We start from the raw sequence: 13,123 nt of genomic DNA, 5'->3' as shown, positions 1-13,123 counted from the left end.
TTGAATTCCGTGAGTCAGAATAGCGTTCTGAGTGTCCTTTGGGCTTCCGACAGTTTGCACTGCTGTGTTTTAGCCAGGTCAGGTCAAGTTTCTGGAAATTCGATAAAAAATTACACTCAGACCAACTGGTTCGAATTGCAGGGTCCGAGTAGATCACTCGGACATGCTGAGGCACAAGGCCTAGGGTCAAATTTCAAGGTTTGACTCGAATGGATTTGATTCGGACGGGCCGAATGGCACTTGGACCGAGGACCGAATGTGGAGAGTGGTCGAGGGCCGAATTTGAAACTCGGACAGGTCATTCAGATGGGCTGAGGCCGAATGTGCCACGTGGTCAAAAGTTTGACTTGGGCGGCCCAATGGGTTGACTCGGAGGGTTTGCCTAGGACGGCGGTCCGGGGGCCGGTACGAGGGCCGAATTGGCCAAGTGGGCCATGTGGTCCGAGGGCCGAGTCTGGGCCTCGGACCAAAGTCGACGTGACTCGGACGTGCCGAACGCCACGCGTATTTTCGCCGAAGCTCACAAAATTCGTCGTGTAGGGCGCTGGGGGCCTTCCCCCTTGTTGAGCAACTCCAGATTGGTTCTACTACTGTAGGGGGAGGTGTAGAATTACCTGGGCTAGCCGAAGATCTCCCTGATGTCAAGATTGAAGTGAATTTCCTCTCCAAGCTTTCCTCTTCTCTCCTGCTCTCCTGAAACCCTGCAATGCACAATGTGGCCTTTCTTGCCACTTTTGGTCCTTATACCCTCTTCCGGGTATGGTATTGGCACCCCCAATAACTCACTTACCGACCTTAGGCATCACAAGTAAGTTTTTTTACCACTTTTGTACGATTCTTGCCCTGTTTTACAATAGTAACCCTAATGCTTATTTTCTTTGTTTTTCTTTGTTTTCTCCTACTCTAATGCATACAACTCACAAAGTAAATACCTACTCTACTCCATCTCACTACATAACTCTCGAGAAGCAAAAACCTACTTTCCAAGAAGATCGAATATCATCTTTAATCCCCTCACTACCTACCTATCTCAAGCACCGGTTCCGCGAAACCCTTAATTTGATGCTCGATTCAAAGCGCACAAGCGCTCAAGGCTTGAATCCGTTGGTCCCGACAACGGAACCAAAATGTGGGAGCTTTCGCTCAACCGCCAAGACCCCTGGACCGCTTATTGTTCAAGTGTTCCAAGCCGAGCACTAATAGCTACTTCTCACATAGCCGACGCACCATCCATATCTACGGGTGTAGTGAGCTTACCTCCATGCCATTCGAGTTACCTCCTCTCCCGTGGAACTCCGGTAGCGCCACAATCCAAGTGCAAGCTTCAAGAAAGCTCCATCCTCAAGCTCCACGCTCCAAGCTCCATCACCACGAGCAAGAGAAGAGAAGAGTAGGGAAGAGAAGAAGAGAGGAGAAGATGGAGAGCTTCTCCACCCCACGGTCCCTCACCCTCACACACTCGCTCCCTCACACTCTCACACTCCTTCTCTCAAGCACAAGCTCAAGCAAGCAAGAGCAAGAAGAAGAAGAAGAAGAGGAGAGCCACTTTTTTCCACACACAAGAATGAGCTTCTCATTCACTTTTCAACTTTATATACAAAACCCTAAATCCCTTTTGGGCGGTCATCCCCTTTTCCCCTTTTTTCATGGCCGGCCGTAGCCTAGGCCATTTTTCCCATTGTCATTCTCTCTCCCTAGCTTTCTTTCCACCGCCCGTCTACATTTACAAATTGCACGGGTGAGAGCCCGGCGCTCCTTGAATTAAACCATGATGTGCTTGCGCTATATTACAATAGTTTTGACTTGCGCTTTTCCTTGTGCGCCTTTGTCTTCCGTTTCTCTTTGCCTTGGCCTTTTGTCTTTGTCTTCTGTTTTAGCCTTTCGGATTTTCCACTGCCTGGCACTCTTTTACAAGATTTCAGGGTGTGCCTTTGTATTTTAAAATGCACCTTTCCCCTTTTGCAGTTGCCTTGGACTTTTTAAGGTTGCCCTTGCGCTTTTGGCCTTTTCTCCTCTTCTTTCGTCAGTCAAGCTACCTTTTTTCCGCCTTTGCCCTGTGTCTTTTTTATTTCCTTTTGCTTTCTTCATGTTGAGGTTGGGGTTAACATTACCCCCCTCCTAGACGAGTGTTAGCCCCATGGCACTCATCGTCATAGGTAGAAGGCGTTAACATGCACCGAAGACATGGGTGGAAGGGTCGTCGTGGCACTTGCTGTTCTGATTGGCTGGTGATATGATTGTTGTAGGTGGCGATAGGGCTACTCGCTATTGGGAATGGCCACTCATGGCTGGCACGCGGTTTGGTATGCGTGGGATGCTCACGGTGGGGCCTGCTCGTGATGATTTGTTGGTGGTTTGCATGATGGAGTAGAGGACAAGAGTTCAGAGTTGAGTGTTGATGTAGAGCTGATGGCGCATTCGTTGGAGTCTTTAATACCTGCAATTTGGAAAACCTCTTATGTGGTCTCTCCCTAAGGGATAGTGCTAGTCTGCATAGCATGCATGAGACATATTTAGATTAGTTTGGGAGACAGGTCGAACTCTAAGCAAGCCTGGAGTATTGTCCTGCACTTGAGGACCCAAACTGTGTATAGACTTTGGTGCAGATATTATGTGAGTGCTCGTGCATACTTAGATATTACGTAGTTAGAAGGCCGCGGGCTAGTTTCTCGTAACAATGGGTGGATGAAGCAAAGTTGTCCATGTTGAGAAGTTCTCGTGAAGGTGTAGGAGACATCCTTTGCCTTGTGACTGCACGATGTAGCATAATTGAATACATGGACACTGCCCTTCTGGTAGCTGGAAGCTATTAGACTTGCTTTGTTGAGGACGGTGTACTTTTGATGGCCAATTGTGCGGTGCTTACCACCATTGATCGCAATGGTATTTAAGCAAAGTGTTAGAGGGGACTGTGCAAGTAGGTCAGGGTGACAGGTCTAACCATAGGCGAGACAAGCTCCCTCGATATGTCATGCCCTTGATGTGCCCTAAACTATTGTGGGGGACGCTAGGGGGTTAGGGGACTAGGGACGGAGCCAGCCGACCAAGGTCACTGGACGCACCTAACTTAACGACCCCTAGGTGCGGTGCTATGATCGTGGGTGCTTCTTATTTCTCTGTTTTTTTTTTTTGCCAAAGTACAATCACTGCAATATGCTGAGGCTATGAGCCTTTTTGGCTGGGAAATGTCAAGCCTGGAAGGCTCATGAAATGGATATGACAATGATGATTGTGCCCTAGCCTCGTTGTTAGGGGAGCCGTTGTTGCGATATTGGTGCGATTGCAGGGATAGAGAGTGTAGCCCATGACTATGCTTTGGTGCGTGGTATGGGGGTACTTGCAAGAGTGATTTTTCGTGTTCCGCATCATGGCTGTGTAGTGTTTCGTGTGTGGTTGGTGGTGTTGCAGTGGCCCGGCTGTTGGACACGTTTACGCGATGACCTGTGTCATCCTGCATCCACTTGTCACTTCGTGAGAGTATATGCTCGCTTGCGTTAAGTATATCGAACAAATGCAATCATGTTAAGACATAATTTTTTAGAATTCTATGATGTCTATTAGGATGCCAATTTCATTGCTTGTTAAATTCGCATACATTAACGAAAGGTAATAGAAATGTGTACAAGTGGGGATCTTGCCCCTTTACTCATCAAAAACAAAAAGTTATGGCATGCTGACTTGTCGAGCTACTTGTACATCATAGGGGTTTAGTCGATATATACGAGGCGGGGTGAGTCTGGTTGGCTAGGCGATCGGGGTGGTGCTAGTGCGGGGTTCCCATGAGGCTGGGCAGGGAACATGTCGGCCAGGACATGAATGGTGTAGTCCCGGGCCGCTACCGTTTCCAGAATGTCTTTAAACAATTCATTAAATTCTTCCCTATCCCGAGCCGCCTTGTCACTTCGTGAGCACCTGGTGCCCGAGCATGTGTTGGGGGTCTGTGCAACTGGCGTTGCCACATGTTGCGCGTTTCTTTGAGTCGCGACTTTCTTGGCCCGGGGATTCTTTGGCCTTCATGGGACAGTGCCACTTAGGGCCTCGCTTCTTCACGCACCTTGTGAGGGTGGGCACGTAGTGCACCGGTGGAGGGGCATGTGCCGCATGCTCCTGGCGTGTGCAAAGAGCGTCCTTGCACGTCAACTGACCGTGGTTCTCCATGTTTTTCTTCTGGAATCCTGCAAAATGCAACCCAAGAGTTAGGCTTTGATACGGGATAAGAGCATTCCCATAGGAGGGACTTGGTGTGGGTTGTCAAACGTATGTGATTAGAAGAGGAAGTGCAGAACATGCGGGACTCTTGTAATGGTGTCCCTCTGGCCGCTGACTACGAGCAAGTCTTGACTCACTCCGAGTTGGATCGGTTGGTGGTTCTGCGTTTGGAAGGCTCCTCCTCGGAAGGATAGGCTAGGGAGGGGATCGTGTACAGAGAGAGAGAGAGAGATTGCGCCCTGCTTATGTCGTTAGGGATGCTGGACAGAGCTACCATGGTGGTGATGCGGAGCACATGCTCTTTGCCCGGAGACGGGTATGATCTGGTGAACATGGAACCAGCCTAGCATAGCTTGGCAGCCCCGCTTTGTCTGTTTGCGGTTGACTTGTTATGGTTTGTGTGTGTTGATAATGTCTATACAAGGTGATACGAAAATCGTTGGATATATATATGTGTACATACATTTGTCTGAGCCCTTGTCGCTTCACTAGGTTAGAAACCAACGGTAGAACTCGAGATTGTACTGAAGCATGGCACACGCATCTAGCACATGTGGGAGCTTACTTAATACTGATAAATATTTTGCCATATCGAGTAGCATGGAACCTTGTTGGAGTCTACTGGCGACATGTAACTCCTCCTCAGCAAGAACTTTATCAAACAGAGGGTTTTTTTGGCCTGGTTCGGCCAAGTCTTTGCCTCGAATGGCAGTCAGCACCCGAAGAGAAGTTGGTGCCACATAGGTTGGGTCGCTTTGGGATCGCCATTTAGCCAATCGTTCCTCAGAGACTGTCATGATTTGAGCCCCTAGTTCGGCCATTGCAACACGGACTTCGCATCAACACTGCTCAAATTAATTGTGGCCTACTGACAGTCGCTTTAGTTGCTCTATGTCTACGAGATTCGGTTGGTAGAGCACTTCATTGAACGTGACGGGTAAGCATAGTTTGTCAGCTTCCTCGCCCGAGATGAGTTGCAAGCGTTCGTGTAGGAGCCTGCTATAGTGCTCATCAAGGTGTTCCTGCTCTTCCCAAGATAAAGGGAAGGGCAAGTAATCTCCAAGTTGCTCCTTGGGGATTGTGCCCATGTCGGCAAGGACGTAAACACGTGCGAACACCTTGAGCTTAGTATCCAACTTACTTAAACATTCTACGATACTTCTATGTTCAACGAGGGCTTGCTCGGTTGCTATTTCATGCAAGGTTCTAGGAGTTTGCCCTTGCTTTAGCATAGCTGGGGGTTCAGGCCTATATGAGCAAGATTGGTCAATGCTAGGATTGCTCATACTCTTGGGGTTTCCATGTTTCTCTTGATGCTTAGTTATTGTGTCATGGTTTTCCTTGGGTGTGATTGGTGTGAATTCGTCACTCCGTCGTGATAGTGTTGTATCCACTCTTGACTTGTCAATGCGAGTTCTATTGTTAGTGGATAGAGTGTTGCAAGCAACCATTGATGGTAACGACTGCTTTGATTTGTCGGAGCACATGGATGTGTCTGAGGTTTCACCGCTATTAGGAGAGGCATCAGTGGGCTCATTGGTGGATGGACTCGATGCTTTATTCATTAGCTCTCCAGCACTCTTCGTCCCAACGTTCTTAGGGTCCACAACCACCTGCAACTGTTGTTGTTTTCGCTGTTTTCTCCTCGTTTTCTTGGTCAGTGCAGGTGCATCTAACGTCTCAGGACCCTGGGCTATATCGACCGTTGATGTGCTTGGTTGGGCCTCAGCATTTCCCTGCTCTAGTGGGTCCTCATGGAACCTAGTCGTGGCCTGTGGAGTAGCCTTGCCAGGTTGCATGGGTACAACTATCTCCCTTTTGGGAGAATCTAGCTCTTTCGCTCGTTCCCTTGTGCTTAACTCCTCCAGCCCAGGTTTGAGGCGCTTTGGAAGTACTGGAGTTCTCAAGGAGGTAGGTCGCGACACCTCCTTCACAGGTAAACTACTAAGGACACGCTCCGCAAGGGGCATTGTCATGGCCAGAGGCTGTGACGGCTGTGATCCCTGATTTGAAGTACTGGCAGCTAGTTCGGTGGACTTGCTATTATTGGTGGATTGCGGTATCCGGTCCTTAAGGCAATCGGAGGTGGTCACGTCTTTTGTTGCCCTTTGAGTATTCATCTGTGTAGATTGAGCGTGGGTTGATCTGGTCACTACTTTTTAATAGGCCATGTTTGGTTTCTTGATTTCAATAGTGAGGGGCCAATCACCCCAATATTTTTTGTTCGAGACTTGGATTTTTGTTTAGGTTTCCTCCTACACCTCTTTGCTTTGGGCATAATTTGGGCTTCTGACAGAGGCGGTTTAGCAGGGGGTTTTGGTACCCAAATCCATTGATTGCCTACATAATACCCTTGAGCATAGAGCAACGCCTTGGATATCCATTGTGGCGTTGTGCTAGTTCTCCATCGATGCCTTTGTCTATAAGACTTGGGATTCTTTCGTGGTCTTCTACGATATTTGTGAGTCCAAACCCTATCCTTGGCCTTGTCTCCTAACCTTTTTGTTTCGAGCATGGCCTCAGTCACTGGTTCTCGTTGTTCGACTTGTGCTTCTATCAACTCTTCCAACAAGCCCTTGCTCTCGTTAATAGACTTGACTGTTACGTCAGCACCTTCCTTGCCTTTCCCTCGAGGTTCGCTGAGGTCACCCTTGCTAAAGGTTGTGACTATCCTCACACTCGGTAGTGTCAGGTGTATCCTCTATTCTATATAGTCAGCCTCGCATTTGGTCGCCCTTTTGAAGGGTCTTCCCAGGAGGGTTTCCTTACCATATTTAGCACCATTTGGAGGAACATGAAATAGGATAGGCAAGCTTTCAGTTTCAATTGTTGCAAGGATATTGCACTTCCCTATGAGTGCTTGTGGAGATCCCACATAAGGGCTAAGAGTTGCATTAGTCAGTATCAGCTCTGGTTGGCCTAGTAGGATCCATGCCTCATAGGCCAAGACATTAAAATCTGCTCCTTCATCAATCAGAGCATCAATAGTATGCTCTCTTTTCGCGGTGAGTTTGACCCTAAGATAAGCAAGTGGTACTATGTCTTCATCTTTCGGGTCTTGGCTTGTAAATTTAAGCCTTCTGACAAATACCCTTGAGTCCCCAACTACACGGCCAGATGTGGATTCTCCACTGATGTCTTGGCTCGTCAGTACGGAGCTATTCAAGGAGCATCTATTGTCAGAATTGTCATATTTAGTCATCGCTGCATTGGTAGCTTGACGATGTTGCATTCTGCTTTGACTAAACGTAGTTTGAACACAATGCACGTGTGTCCTTGTAGTGCGGCCTTTTTGCCCTTGATGGGCTAGATCGGCCTGTTAAAGTTCTAGGGTCTCTATTTGCCTCTATTCGAGTGCGGGCTTCTAGTTGCTCCTCCACAAGGGAGCCTTCATGCTTGCGTAAGGCCATTACTGCCCGAGGGTCTAAGTTGGAGGGCCTATCGCAGCGTGTGTTCTCTCTCCAACCTACTTGGGGTGGGAAAGGAGGGGATAGGGCCCCCTTTGCGGGGGTCCTGGAGGCGGTCCCCTTCTCGACCCGCAAGGTTGTTGCGATAAGCAAGATGCACAGCTTGGAGGATCGTTCCGCCAAATCTGGAACCACTTACTCGAGGGTTTGGTCTAGTCATGGGTCTGCAGTGTGTCTTTCATTCTATGTAGCCTGTGGGGTCAATTTCAGGGCTCGGCGCTCTTTTCCCACTTCGTTGCCTCATTCGTTTTTGGGTCTAATCAGGCTTTACCCCTCGATGGATTGCGCCTGAGTCCTTGGTCTTGTAATTGCCTGCCTCTAGCTCCCAAGCGGTTGCGCCCTATGATTTTGCCTATTCCGTGAGTTAGAATAGCGTTCTGAGTGTCCTACGGGCTTCCGACAGTTTGCGCTGCTGCGTTTTAGTTGGGTCAGGTCAAGTTTTTGGAAATTCGATAAAAAATTGCACTCGGACCAATTGGTCCGAATTGCAGGGTCCGAGTAGGTCACTCGGACAGGCCGAGGCACAAGGCCGAGGGCCGAATTTCAGGGTTTGACTTGAACAGATTTGATTCGGATGGGCCGAATGGCACTTGGGCCAAGGGCCGAATGTGGAGAGTGGCCGAGGGCCAAATTTGAGACTCGGACAAGTCGTTCGGATGGGCCGAGGCCGAATGTGCCACGTGGCCGAAAGTTTGACTCGGGTGGCCGAATGGGTTGACTCAGACGGCGGTCCGAGGGCCGAATCGGTTGAATCGGTCAAGTGGTCCGAGGGCCGAGTCTGGGACTCGGACCAGAGTTGACGTGACTCGGACGCGCCAAACGCCGCGCGTGTTTTCGCCGAAGCTCGCAAAATTCGTCGTGCAGGGCGCTAGGGGCCTTCCCCATTGTCAAGCAACTCCAGATTGGTTCTACTACTGAAGGGGAAGGTGTAGAATTACCTGGGCTAGCTGAAGATCTCCCTGATGTCAAGATTGAAGCGGATTTCCTCGCCAAGCTTTCCTCTTCTCTCCTGCTCTCCTGAAACCCTACAATGCACAATGTGGCCTTTCTTGCCACTTTTGGGCCTTATATCCTCTTCCGGGTATGGTATTGGCACCCCCAATAACTCACTTACTGACCTTAGGCATCAAAGTAAGTTTTTTACCACTTTTGTACGATTCTTGCCCTGTTTCTGCCCTGTTTTGCAACAGTAATCCTAATGCTTATTTTCTTTGTTTTTCTTTGTTTTCTCCTACTCTAATGCATACAACTCATAAAGTAAATACCTACTCTACTCCATCTCACTACATAACTCTCAAAAAGCAAAAACCTACTTCCCAAGAAGATCGAATACCATCTTTAATCCCCTCACTACCTACCTATCTCAAGCACCGGTTCCGTGAAACCCTTACTTTGATGCTCGATTCAAAGCGCACAAGCGCTCAAGGCTTGAATCCGTTGGTCCCCGCAACGGAACCAAAATGTGGGAGCTTTCGCTCAACCGCCAAGACCCCCGGACCGCTTATTGTTCAAGCATTCTAAGCTGAGCACTAATAGCTACTTCTCACATAGCCGATGCACCATCCATATCTATGGGTGTAGTGAGCTTACCTCCATGCCATTCGAGTTACCTCCTCTCCCGTGGAACTCCAGTAGCTCCACAATCCAAGTGCAAGCTTCAAGAAAGCTCCATCCTCAAGCTCCACGCTCCAAGCTCCATCACCACGAGCAAGAGGAGAGAAGAGTAGGGAAGAGAAGAAGAGAGGAGAAGATGGAGAGCTTCTCCACCCCACGGTCCCTCACCCTCACACACTCGCTCCCTCACACTCTCACACTCCCTCTCTCAAGCACAAGCTGAAGCAAGCAAGAGCAAGAAGAAGAAGAAGAAGAGGAGAGCCACTTTTTTCCACACACAAGAATGAGCTTCTCATTCACTTTTCAACTTTATATACAAAACCCTAAATCCCTTTTGGGCGGTCATCCCCTTTTCCCCTTTTTTCATGGCTGGCTGTAGCCTAGGCCCTTTTTCCCATTGTCCTTCTCTCTCCCTAGCTTCCTTTCCACCGCCCATCTACATTTACAAATTACAAGGGTGAGAGCCCGACGCTCCTTGAATTAAACAATGATGCGCTTGCGCTATTTTACAATAGTTTTGACTTGCGCTTTTCCTTGTGCGCCTTTGTCTTCCGTTTCTCTTTGCCTTGGCCTTTTGTCTTTGTCTTCTGTTTTAGCTTTCCAGATTTTCCACCGCGTGGCACTCTTTTACAAGATTTCAGGGTACACCTTTGTATTTTAAAATGCACCTTTCTCCTTTTGTAGTTGCCTTGGACTTTTTAAGGTTGCCCTTGCACTTTTGGCCTTTTCTTCTCTTCTTTCTTCAGTCAAGCTACCTTTTTTCCGCCTTTGCTCTATGTCTTTTTTATTTCCTTTAGCTTTCTTCGTGTTGGGGTTGGGGTTAACATTACCCCCCTCCTAGACGAGTGCCAATCCCATGGCACTCATCGTCGTAGGTAGCAGGCGTTAGCATGCACCAAAGACGTGGGTGGAAGTGTCATCGTGGCACTGTGCTGTTCTGATTGGCTGGTGATATGATTGTTGTAGGTGGTGATAGGGCTACTCGTTGTTGGGAATGGCCACTCATTGCTGACACGGGGTTTGGTGTGCATGGGATGCTCATGGTGGGGCCTCCTCGTGATGATTTGCTGGTGGTTTGCATGATGGAGTAGAGGACAAGAGTTCAGAGTTGAGTGTTGATGTAGAGCTGACGGCGCGTTCGTTGGAGTCTTTAATACCTGCAATTTGGAAAACCTCTCAGGTGGTCTCTCCCTAAGGGGTAGTGCTAGTTTGCGTAGCGTGTACAAGACATATTTAGATTAGTTTGGGAGACAGGTCGAACTCTAAGCAAGCCTGGAGTATTGTCCTGCACTTGAGGACCCAAACTGTGTATAGAATTTGGTGCAGATATTATGTGAGTGCTCGTGCATACTTAGATATTACGTAGTTAGAAGGCCGCGGGCTAGTTTCTCATAACAATGGGTGGATGAAGCAAAGTTGTCCATGTTGAGAAGTTCTCGTGAAGGTGTAGGAGACATCCTTTGCCTTGTGATTGCACGATGTAGCATAATTGAATACAGGGACACCACCCTTTCAGTAGCTGGAAGCTATTGGACTTGCCTTGTTGAGGACGGTGTACTTTTGATCGCCATTCGTGCAATGCTTACCACCATTGATCGTAATGGTATTTAAGCAAAGTGTTAGAGGGGACTGTTCAAGTAGGTCAAGGTGACATGTCTAACCATTGGCAAGACAAGCTCCCTCGGTATGTCCTGCCCTTGATGTGCCCTAAATTATTTGGTCTATTGGATGTGATCAAGAGCAAAAAGCATTAATGAAAGATAAACTTCTAAAATCTAGAATGTTGTGGCCATGTTTGAGCTACTATTAAGTAATCAAGATGATGGACACGACAACAGTATGTATTTGCCATTTTTGATGGAGTGCATGGGCTACTTCTCTCACTAGATAGCCCATCAAAGACATGATGGACAAGCATGTTGGGGCCTATCCCATACCACAAACATGTATGGAGCAAGGGATTTTAGGTAGATACTCAAATTAGATGTTTGCAAGACCACATTCAAATATCTTGTATTGAAGTTATCACCACAAATGTGATGCAAGAACACGAATTATTGAAGAGCAATACCTATTCAGAAGAGGGTTTGTGTGGCTGTACATCAACTCACAACCTCAAATTAGGGACTTAGAGGTGATTTGTATGTCGGAAAACGATGCATGAGTGGAGCTTTGGCATAGTATTGTCTTCTCAATGATTGTGCTTATCCGACACACGTTTGGATGCCACCTCCTTTCAAGGGTAGTAAGGAAGGACTCTTTTTGGAACATTACTATTAGAACTGCATACATTCAAGCAATTGAATGCCAATTGAAAGAGTCTTTGGAGTCCTCCAAGCTTGATTTCACATATTGTTGAAGAGATGTGATATGCTTCTTTAAAATGTCTCAAGATGGTGGTAACATGCATTGTTCTACGTAATATATGCATTATGCATATAGATAGTTTCGATGATGCATGGATATGTGAAGCTATAACAGAACTAAAGAGAGAAAATAATACACCTCATCAGGATATGGACCAACAAAATATTATAAGTAATGTACTAGCAAAGGTTGCTACATTAACTATAAAAGATATAATGCAAGCAGTTCAATAAGCTTAATCAGCAAAGCTAACACCGGGATCTAGCCAACTCGGAGGAGAAGCATGAAGGGGCAGCATTGCTCGAACCATGTTTCAAGAGAGAGAATCCTAATGTAATAAATGTATTTGGAGACACTAATTTAGTAGAAGAGATTGATAATGAAGATAGCAACCACCAATAAACTATCGCATTTGCACTGTAGATGGGAAGGTGGAAAGAGAGGTGGTGTATCGAATAAATTTTCCCTCTTTCCACCTTCCTGCATAGTATGGTGAAGGGATTCAAATCCCCTACTTTCTAGTAAAATATTTGATTAATCATGTTTATTATGCTAATTGATAGGCCTTTTACAATTATTATGTAAGCAATAGCTAATTAATTTGATTGTTGTGTTAATAATTTGAGATTGATTAATGCATATGTTGGTGTTAATTGATGATTAATGTTGATGTTTGTGTGCTAATGTGGGGATTGTTCGATGTAGATAAGTGATGGGCGATGCATAAACACTTGTAGACGAACAATGAACAATGACTGACCAAAAAAAGTGTTTGCCACCCTGTGTGTAAACGTGTGGCAGATGGACAAGTGGCCAAGTCATATTTTTCTATGCCCACAAATTGGACGCAAACTAGGCGGGGGGCAATGGTAGTGTGTAACAGCCTTATAAAGAAAGGTGAAAACTGTAATTACAACACCGTTGTAATAAATGTAGTAGTATGTCAAGAACCAACTGTAGAAAATTGGTCAAGAAAAGCCGAGCAACCAATATTGAATAGGCATACAATCGGTAGTACCAAGATCTGTCACAAACTCAATGTGTTAGTAAACCATACATCTAATAGGTATAGATGTCATACATGTAGTAGGTCTCAAAAGTAACAAATGAGAGTTTCCGAATGCACAACCAATTGAGCAAGGGCAACAAAGCTCAATACCTAGCCAAACACGGTGTATAAATCATTGACATTGCACTGAGAGAAACATGTGCTTGGTTCAAAGCATGTAATCAAATCAGCCCACTTAAGAGTAATTGCATCCAATAAGCATAAAGAGAGCATGTACATATTAGCTCAATGAGTCCCACTGTCTCAATGAAATAAGCTTAAGTTCAACTACATAAAGAGTCCAAAGCTCTAATGCCAATAGCAAGTAGCTCTCATTAAAGCAAATCCAAATATCAAATGAGCAAAGCAAGCTCAATGCATCAAGTACATGACCATCCCGAATCCAAGATACATCACG

This window comes from Lygodium microphyllum, chromosome 10, assembly GCF_053477565.2.
Source record: "Lygodium microphyllum isolate KBCC chromosome 10, Lygodium_microphyllum_v1.1.10, whole genome shotgun sequence".
Lineage (NCBI taxonomy): Eukaryota > Viridiplantae > Streptophyta > Polypodiopsida > Schizaeales > Lygodiaceae > Lygodium > Lygodium microphyllum.
This window is presented reverse-complemented; position numbering follows the sequence as displayed.